Source organism: Capra hircus, chromosome 24 (assembly GCF_001704415.2).
Source record: "Capra hircus breed San Clemente chromosome 24, ASM170441v1, whole genome shotgun sequence".
In the NCBI taxonomy this organism is placed as follows: Eukaryota; Metazoa; Chordata; class Mammalia; order Artiodactyla; family Bovidae; genus Capra; species Capra hircus.
Window position 1 is genome coordinate 38,985,474 of NC_030831.1, and position 11,163 is coordinate 38,996,636.

Consider the following 11,163-nt stretch of genomic DNA (forward strand, 5'->3'; position numbering starts at 1 on the left):
ATTGGCAGGTGGGTTCTTTGCCACTAGCACCACCCGGGAATGCCATGGTACCGGGCAGCAAACGAGACACAGACATGTCTGTCCGAAAGAACAGACTTTTGGACTCAGTGGGAGAAGGTGAGGGTGGGATGATTTGAGGGAATAGAATTGAAACATGTATATTACCATACGTAAAATAGATGAGCAGCGCAAGTTTGCTGCATGAAGCAGGGCACCCAAAGCTGCTGCTCTGGAACAACCTAGAGGGATGGAATGGGGACGAAGGTGGGAGGGGTCTTCAGTATGGGGGGGTGGGGAGACACATGTATACCTAAAGGCCAATTCATGTTGATGTATGGCAAAAATCATCACAATATTATAAAGTAATTATCCTCCAGTTAAAATAAACTAATTAATTTAAAAGCATAGAGATTCCACGAAGTCAACAAATGTAATGTGCTGTTTCATTCCCAAGGTGCATACACAGATACTGTAGCCCAGTCTCTCCAACGGACATGTGGTACAGGTAGTCTGGGAGAGAAACCAGAGCATCCAACACTGAGGGCTTCCTCTGTGACTCAATGCCCATCAAAACATGTCTTGTCCTGGCCCTCCGCACACTGATGAACATCAGTGATTTTGCCAGTCACACAGCTATCCATGATAGCTATCGTTATCTTTTAAGAAAGCTTAAAGATACAGAAATATGGTACACATGTTTAGAATGTAAACTATGTTTCATGGTCACTTAAAAGCAATTTTATTATTTTTAAAAAGACATGAAAATATTATGGGCTATGATTCACAAGCCACATTAATTTTTATGAAGAAATAGAAAATTTTTGAAGAAATTTGACTCTTGGTTCAGGTTTTTTAAAGCAGAACCCCCAGTCCCATAATGTCTAAGCTACGCGTTTCTCTCTTTTGACACTGGTAGTTTAATGACAATTAAAGGAATCATTCTACAAGGCAGATGATAGCACCCTGTGTTAGTTATGGAATGTTAAGAGGCTTTGCCATTGAAGTCTTTCTCTAATACTGCCTAATAATGCCACTGACTTCTTGTATATGTCTCATAAGATGATACGTAGAAGAGCATCTCTATAGTTAGGTAACCCAAAGACATGAAGTTTTTTATTCAAAATGAGCATGCGGAATAGGAGAAGGGGAGGACATGCTGAGAGTAGCAAGCCTATTCCATTGTTTGGACGTTAATTTCAAGGTAGTGGTGAGATGCAGGTTCTAGAGTGTAAAAGAATAATTAATGAGGACTCTATGTTAATGTGCCCATTTTAATCCAAAACTGGTTCCCATCTACACACACAAAGACACACACATACACACAGTCACTAAAAACTGCAGAATAAAGAAACTGATTTAAAAAACTAAAATTAAAATACTCTCTGAAGTTTTGACCACTAGATAATGAATAATATAATAGTCTATACAAGAGAAGGAAATGGCAACCTGTTCTAGTACTCTTGCCTGGAAAAGTCCATGAATGGAGCCTGGTAAGTTACAGTCCATGGATCGCAGAGAGTGGGACATGACTGAGCAACTTCACTTCAGCTTCAGCATCAGTCCTTCCTTCAGAATAGCTCTACTGTACCACCTGTTTGGGCTCCCTGGGTGGCGCTAGTGGTGAAAAAACAAACAAACACCTGTCAGTGCAGGAGACATAAGAGACGTGGGTTTGGTCCCTGGGTTGGAAGATGCCCTGGGTCGGGAAGATCCTCTGGGTCAGGAAGATCCCCTGAGGAGGGCATGGCAACACACTCCACTATTCTCGCCTGGAGAATCACATGGACAGAGGGGACTGGTGCGCCACAGTCATAGGGTCACAAAAAGCCAGGCATGACTGAAGAGTCTTCCCACGGACTCACACAACACCACCTGTTTATCTTCATGTCACATCGTGACCCTAAAAACCAGGACATCAAATGGTTAATGAGAAAACAGGCAAAAGTTTGAAGGGATAATTCAGCAAATTAATCCTTTCATTTCAAAATGTTTAACTCAATATAATGAGTGACATAAACTAAAATTCTGTTCGTATTTTATATACTACGATTTAGTTTCAACTAAATAAATTTTTGTTATAAGAACTTAAAAGGTCTTATTATAAAAACTCAAAGATATGATTTTAAATCCAGTATCATTAGTTTGGAAAGCTCTCAGTTGTTTTGCATGTATACTTGAGGTTTACCTGCTGAATTTGTCTTGGAATATATGTTCTAGTGTCCTATTTCTCTGTTGTTTGAAGAGTTACTAGCCTGGAGAGTTTTTTTTTAGCCTTGAAACTTGAAAAATGTCATTTCTTTATCATCATCATTAACAGCCTTGTAATTTTTAGGTAAGAGTATTCTCTCAGGGCTTTCTGAGCACTGGGAGCTGGTTCATAAGTTTGGCGGAAGGTGTAACTTACTTGGTAACATTACTTTTCTAACTCCGAATCTGTGACCATATTGCAGAAGCTTGAAAGTCTCCTGTTACACTTTTTCTTTTTATTTCATTGTTTTCTGACATGCACACACAGCAGAGAACTGTACACACAGTTTCCTATATTATCTAGCTCTTCTTGTTCTATTCTGCTCATAATGAAATTCAAATTGTATTCAAGAGCTCATTCTCCAGCATGAGAATTTTTAAGAGGAAACTAACCGCCAAGTCTTAACTCTGCCATTATTCCCTAAAAAGGCAAGACACTATTAAATTCACTTTATTTAATTATGCCTTCTCCAACCCAGTAAAACATTAATGTCTCTAATAACAAAGTACAGGATGGATATTTCCAAAGAGAACCTCTGGATGCTAGACTTCCGGGTGTCAAGTCTGTTAAGTGGCTATTCTTTCAAGGTTAAAACTTGCTGTTCTTGTTCATGGGATATTTTAAGAGCTGCACTCTTCCATCTAACTTTTAAATACGTACTCAACAGCCACCATGTGCTGTTATTGGAGCCTGACTCAGAAGCAGTGTAATATTTAATATTCTAAGAGGCGAGCTATATCAGTTCAGTTACTCAGTTGTGTCCAACTCTTTGCGACCCCAAGGAATGCAGCACACCAGACTTCCCTGTCCATCACCAACTCCTGGAGCTTACACAAACTCATGTCCATTGAGTCGGTGATGCCATCCAACCATCTCATCCTCTGTGGGGGAGCTATATAATGTACAAACAAATAAAATAATTTTGGCTAGCAATAAGTGCAATGAAATTAAAAGACGCTTGCTCCTTGGAAGAAAAGCTAAGACAAACCTAGACAACGTATTCAGAGAAGACAATGGCAACCCACTCCAGTACTCTTGCCTGGAAAATCCCATGGGCAGAGGAGCCTGGTAGGCTGCAGTCCATGGGGTCACTAAGAGTCGGACACGACTGAGCGACTTCACTTTCACTGTCATGCACTGGAGAAGGAAATGGCAACCCACTCCAGTGTTCTTGTCTGGAGAATCCCCGGGATGGGGGAGCCTGCTGGGCTGCCATCTATGGGGGTTGCACAGAGTCGGACACGACTGAAGCAACTCAGCAGCAGCAGCAGCAGCAGACAGTGTATTAAAAAACAGAGACATCACTTTGTCCACAAAGGTCTGTATAGTCAAAGCCCTGGTTTTTCCAGTAGTCAAGTCCAGATGTGAGAGTTGGACCATAAAAAAGTCCAACTTGTGGTGTTGGAGAAGACTCTTGAGAGTCCCTTGGACAGCAAGGAGATCAAACCAGTCAATCCCTAGAGGAAATCAACCCTAAATATTCATTGGAAGGACTGATGCTGAAGCTCCAAAATTTTGGCCACCTGATGCATAGACCTGACTCATTGGAAAAGGCCCTGATGCTGGGAAAGATTGAGGGCAGGAGGAGAAGGGGACAACAGAGGATGGGGTGGTTGGGTGGTATCCCCTACTCAAGGGACATGAGTTTGAGCAAACTCCAGGAGATAGTGAGGCACAGGGAAACCTTGCATACTGCAGTCCATGAGGTCACAAAGAATTGGACATGACTTAGCAGCTGAACAAAAACAAGGTGCAATGAAGAAGTATCAAATGAAATGACATGCTAGTGAGTGATTGGGTAGAAACTGGTTACAGAAGTTCTTTCTGAGAAACTGACATTTGAGCTGAAAATCAAACAAGGATCCAATCATGCAAAAGTCTAAGGGAACTGGATCTGGGCAGAAAGAGGAGAAAGAGCAGGAAGAACATAACTGGCGTGGCCGAGGAATAGGAAACAAGCCAACTAAATGAGGAGCAAGAGAGCAGTAAAGACGTTGGAGAGCTAGTCCCAGGTCAGAACACCGGCAACCTGGAATTTTTTTCTAAGACCCATGAGAGGTCACCAGAAAAATCTTAGGCAGAAGTATAACATGATCTATTTTTATTTTTCCAAAGAAATTACCCTGGCTTTTAAAATTTTATTCATTTGAAAGTGTACTCAAAAGGACAAGAGTTGCAGAAGCCAATAGTTGTCCATGTGAAATAACCCAGTACTAGGCTCTAGTAGGAATGTCATCCAAGATTATGCTTTCCAAAGCCAAGGCCATGTTAGAACAACCTGGCAAGTTTTTAGAGCCATTAAAAACACAGATTTCCATGCCTTACTTCTTCAAGTTTCTGATTCTGGTCTAGAGTTGAGGCCAAGACTCTTTTAAAAAATCTCCCCAGATGTCTCTGAGGCATAACCCTGCTTAAAAACCCCTGATCTGGGCTTCCCTGGTGGCTGGGTGGAAAAGAACCTGCCTGCCAATGCAGGAGACATGGGTTCGGCCTCTGGTCCGGGAAGATCCCACGTGCTGTGGAGCAACTAAGCCCATAGGCCACAGCTACTGAGCCCCTGCTCCACAATAAGAAAAGCTGCCTCAATGAGAAGCCAGCACATAGCAATGAAGAATAGCCCCCAAGCACCTCAACCAGAGAAGATCCCACACAGCAAAGAAGACCCAGCACAGTCAAAATAAAATAAAATAAATAAACAAAAGTTATTTTTAAAAAACCCTTATCTAAGCCACATCTACCTAAGAATAGTTGAGAAAATTACTTTAAATGCCAAATAAATTTTCCATATTAAAAAACTGTACAATGAATACTCATTTTTAAAATAATATGTTTTCCTATGGTTACCAAAGGGGGAAAGGGTGAGAGGGATAAATTAGGAGTTTGGGGTTAACAGATACACACTTCTATATACAAATAGACAAACAACAAGGACCTACTGTGTAACACAGGGAACTATACTGAATATCTTTTAACAATGAACAATGGAAAAGAATCTGAAAAAGAATGTATACATGTATAATTGAATCACTTTGCTGTATACCTGAAACCAACAACTATATATCAATAAAGAAAAATTTAATGTCAAAAAAAATTTTCTCACAATTTTTTTCATAACATGGAAGGGAATCAGTGTTATTTATGGATAAGAACGCAGATACTGAAATAGTCCCTTTGATCTTCCTTCTGTTCAGTATTTGTCACCTGCAACCTCTCTTAAAGCTAGTCAATGCAGGGAAAGACAAATATCACATGGCATCAGTTACATGTGAAATCTAACATATGAAACAAATGAACTTATGCACAAAACAGAAACAGACTCACAGACATACAGAACTGAGGTATGTTTACCAAAGGAGAAAATAGGGTGGGGTGGATAAATTAGAGTTTGGGAATTGACACATACACACTACTATACCATTACCTTCTATGCAGAGCACATCATGAGGAACGCTGGGCTGGAAGAAGCACAGGCTGGAATCAAGATTGCCGGGAGAAATATCAATAACCTCAGATATGCAGATGACACCACCCTTATGGCAGAAAGTGAAGAGGAACTAAAAAGCCTCTTGATGAAAGTGAAAGAGGAGAGTGAAAAAGTTGGCTTAAAGCTCAACATTCAGAAAACTAAGATCATGACATCTGGTCCCATCACTTCATGGCAAATAGATGGGGAAACAGTGGAAACAGTGTCAGACATTATTTGTGGGGGGGGCTCCAAAATCACTGCAGATGGTGATTGCAGCCATGAAATTAAAAGACACTTACTCCTTGGAAGGAAAGTTATGAGCAACCTAGATAGCATATTGAAAAGGAGAGACATTACTTTCCCAACAAAGGTCCATCTAGTCAAAGCTATGGCTGTTCCAGTGGTCATGTATGGATGTGAGAGTTGGACTGTGAAGAAAGCTGAGCGCCGAAGAATTGATGCTTTTGAACTGTGGTGTTGGAGAAGACTCTTGAGAGTCCCTTGGGCTGCAAGGAGATCCAACCAGTCCATCCTAAAGGAGATCAGTCCTAGGTGTTCATTGGAAGGAATGATGCTGAAGCTGAAACGCCAATTTTTTGGCCACTTCATGTGAAGGGTTGACTCATTTGAAAAGACCCTGATGCTGGGAGGGATTGGGGGCAGGAGGAGAAGGGGACAACAGAGGATGAGATGGCTGGATGGCATCACCGACTCAATGGACATGAGTATGAGTGAATTCTGGGAGCTGGTGATGGACAGGGAGGCCTGGCCTCCTGTGATTCATGGGGTTGCAAAGAGTTGGATGCGACGGAGCAACTGAGCTGAACTGATATACATAAAACAGATGAACAGCAAGGACTTTTTGTATAGAACAGGGAACTATACTCAGTATCTTGTAATGATATAAATAGAAAAGAATCTGAAAAACATATGCATATAAAACTGGATCGATCTGCTGCATACCTGAAACTAACTCAACATTGTAAATCACCTAGACTTCAACAGAAGGAATTAAATTTTATGAAGCTTCTATGCTGTGCGTTTGGCAGTCCCTCTTAACTGTCTCTTACTTTAACACTGCTTGGGCAAACAGACCCAGGGATGCCCCTCACTCCAGCCTCCCATCACCCTTCAACCTTTAATTTGGTTGCAACCTTTGGAATCAGCTACTCAGCTCTCCTGGAACACTTAGACCGGCCAATGCCATTTTTTGAGCTTAACTCATTACCGATCAACCATAAGCTCCCAGATTCATCAGAATTATTCTACCCGGTGGAGGTCATGGTCAACCACCACCTTGTGGACCTGCATCTGCAAGCCTCCTACACCTACCTCTCTCTGGACTTCTATTTCAACCACAACAATGTGGCTCTGGAAGCATGGGCCATTATTTCCAGGAATTGGCCAAGAAGAAGCACCAGGGCACCAAGCATCTCTTGAAAATGCAAAACCAACACGGTGGCCGTGCCTTCTACCAGGACGTGCAGAAGCTATCTCAAGATGACTAGGGTTAAAACCCAGGACATGATGGAGACCACCCTTCTCATGAAGAAGAACCTGGACCAAGCCCTTTTGGATCCTCAAGACGTGGGTTCTCCCCGTGCAGGCTCAACCTCTGTGACTTCCTGGAGAGACACGCCCTAGATGAGCAAGTAGAACTTAAAGATGGGCGCCACTTGGAACAACCTCTGCAGGCTGGCTGGCCCCCAAGCGAGGCTGGATGAGTAGCACTTCCAAAGGTTCACCCTCCAATACAACTATGAGCCTCTGGAGCCCAGCACCTTTTGAGGAGCACCCCCTAATGTCGGCAGCAGCAGCAGCAGCCCTAATGTCAAGGCTTCTACCTGAAGCCCCTGTGTGCAGCCACTTGGTGGCTTTTTAACATCCTGAAGCCCTCTCTCAAGCCTTGGACCAAATGGAAACAATAAAACTTTTCGCAACAAAAAGAAAAAGAAAGAGAGCTTCTCTACTTATCTTTGTTACTTTCATCCTCCTACCACTTTGCCAGAGGCATCATAATTAGACCCAATGTCAGTATACTTTTTGTGTGTGCCAATTTTCTTACCACATGCTGATGAAGTAAAACTGAGAAATAAAGTTAATTTTGACCCAAAAAAAATCCTTCTTCTAAGCTGGTCAGTTTATTTCCTCCTTTACACATGGTCTATACAGAGTTGCACCAAAAAATTTAGGTTTCTATTGGCCTTTAACCTAACACTCAGCCTCACTGCTGCTTCGTTTTGTGGTTTCCTTTGATCATCCTTTACACGCTTCTTCAGGACATGCATGCTAAGCCTGATGCTCCTTGGTTACTTCAGGCTAATAACTTTTTTGCTCCTCTAATTAATTCTGAAGCACCACATAGGGTTTTGCCTCATGTGGCTGACCTGGCCAGTTGTGTTTATCATTTCCTCCTCTCCTGACAAACTCAGCAGCCTCCGCCTAACCTACCTTCAGCCTCCTTGGTGGATCCAAGTGCTGGGTAAGTTGAAAGAATTAGGTCAGAGATTTCCCTTGGAATTCTTCAGGCAAGAATACGGGAGAAGGTTGCCATTTCCTTCTCCAGGGGACCTTTCCGACACAGGGATCGAACACGCGTCTCTCACATCTCTTGTATTGGCAGGCGGGTTCTTTACTACCCGCGCCACCTGGGAAGCCCAGAACCCAAATAATGACCTCTCAACTTACCGGTTTCTCTGAGCCTGAGTCAGAATCCTCACCATGCCCTCAGGAGTAAGGCGGCATCACTTCTAAACATCAGAGGAGTCAGAACCACCTGACTGGACAAGTCTCCATTTTCCTCCCTTACTCTCATTCACCAACTTGGGTGTGGTTCTCTTAGGAAATGTCAGAACTGATTTTGTGTGGCGTCTGTAACAGGCTAAGTTTTTTCATCTTCTCCTACTGGCAGAGTTTATAAGCTGCTTCTCCAGTGGGTGGATCTGAGACAGGCTGGGGCCTGGGACCCTTTGCTGCAGTGTTTGCACCTGGACCAACATCTCCAGTAACAAAATACAAAGAAACTACAGGGACTAAAATTAACTGTATACACAAACACGCTCAGTTGCTGCAGTCGCGTCTAACTGTTTGCGACTCCGTGGACTGTAGCCCACCAGGCCCCTCTGTCCATGAGATTCTCCAGGCAAGAATACTGGAGTGGGTCGCCATGCCCTCCTCCAGGGGATCTTCCTGACACAGGGATCAAACCCGAGTCTCTTGCATCTCCTGCATTGGCAGGCAGATTCTTTTACCATTGTGCAACCTGGGAAGCCCCAAGACCATGGAGATCTTCCTAGAAACAGGAGACGGCGAGGCACCCTTCTCACAGAGTAGTGGTTTTCAACCACGGTTATATTGGTTTGGCCGAAAGGTTAGTTTTCCACAAGTTTTCCCTTCCATAACATGTTACAAACCTTTAGGCCAGCCTGATACCACCTTCTGCTGGACACTATGGAAGCTTGCAGGGGTGTTTTTGTTTTTTTCACTGAAGTATAGTTGAATTACAGCATTGTATCACTTTCAGGTCTGCAGCAAGGTGATTCCATTATACATACATTTTCAGATTATTTTCCATGATAGGTTACTATACTAAACATAGTTCCCTGTGCTCTACAGTTAATCCTTATTGCAAATTGGTTCAAGATAATGGATGTGCACTCATTTCCTCCTGCCAGAGCACCAAAATCACAACTAGCTGTTGAACAGGAAGACACTGCTGCTGCTGCTGCTAAGTTGCTTCAGTCGTGACCAACTCTGTGTGACACCATAGACGGTAGCCCACCAGGCTCCCCTGTCCCTGGGATTCTCCAGGCAAGAACACCGGAGTAGGTTGCCATTTCCTTCTCCAATGCATGAAAGTAAAGTCACTCAGTCGTGTCTGACTCTTAGCAACTCCATGGACTGCAGCCCACCAGGCTCCTCTGTCCATGGGATTTTCCAGGCAAGAGTACTGGGTTGGGGTGCCATTGCCTTCTCCGAGGAAGACACTAGAACCCACCAAAAAAAAGATACCTACATCTAAGGACAAAAGAGAAGCCGAAATGAAACAGTAGGTAGGAGGGGCATAATCACAATAAAATCAAATCCTATACCTGCTGGGTTGGCAACCCACGAGCAGGAGAACAGTAATATCAAAGAAGTTCTCTCACTGTTGTGAAGGTTATAGGCCCCATATCAGGCTCCCCAGTCTGGGGATCTGGCCAAGAACTGGGAATGCCCAGGGAATCTGATTTTGAAGGCCAGTGGGATTTGATTACGAGACCCTCACAGGACTGGGGGAAACAGAGACTCCACTCTTGGAGGCACAAACAAAACTCTGTGCACCAAGACTCCAGGGAAAGAAACACCAATCCCACAGGAGACAGAGCCAGACCTATCTAGGAGTGTGGGAGGCTCTCCTGCAGAGGTGTGGGTGGGCAATGGCCCACCTCAGGGACAGGGCACTGGCAACAGCAGTCCTGGGAGATACATGCTGGCCTCCAAGTCCTCTTGGAGGTCACCAATAGCCCTACCACAGCGCCTGTAGACTCCAGGACTGGTGGCCTCAGGTCAAACAACTGAGGGAAGGGAACACAGCCTCACCATAAACAGACAATTGGATTAAAGTTTTGCTGAGCACAGCCCTGCCCACCAGAGCAAGACCTAATTTTCCCCATAGCCATCCGTCAGGAAGCTTGCACAGGCCTCTTAATCCTCATCTACCAGGAGGCAGACAGAAGTAAACCCTTGTTGCTTATCTATTGTTGCTTATGTAAAGCAGTCTATGTCTGTTAATCCCATGTTCAGTTGCTAAGTCATGTTTGACTCTCTGGGAGCCCATGGAGAGCTGCACACCAGGCTTCTCTGTCTTCTACTGTCTCCCAGGGTTTGCTTAAATTCTCGTCCATAGAGTCTGTGGTGTTATCTACCTATCTCTGTTAATCCCATACTCCTAATTTATTCCTCCCCCTCTTCTCTCTTTGATAACCATAAATTCATTTTCTATACCTGTGAGTCTGTTTCTGTCTTGTATATAGATTCACGTGTATTCGTTTTTTAGATTCCACATACAAGTGACATCATGCAATACTTGTCTTTCTCTGATTTATTTCACTCAGGATGATAATCTCTAGGTCCATCCTTGTTGCTGCAAATGGCAGTATCTTATTGGGCTTCCCTGATGGCTCAGCTGGTAAAGAATCCACCCGCAATGCAGGAGACCTGGGTTCGATCCCTTCGAACGGCCACCCACTCCAGTATTCTGGAGAATTCCATGGAACTGCAAGGAGTCAGACACAACTGAGCAACTTTCACTTTCACTTTATTCTTTATTATGGCTGAGTAATGTTCCACTGTGTGTATCTTCTTAAGCCAGCCATCTCCTTTGACTATGACAAAAGTCAGACAGCAATACTGGCATTTAGTGGTGAGGATGGGGGTAGGGGAAAGATGCTTTATGACCCGCAATGTG

General features: G+C 43.6%; 1 pseudogene; it reads left to right on the forward strand.

Moving 5' to 3' along the window:
• LOC108633773 lies at window positions 561–7,442 on the forward strand (annotated as a pseudogene).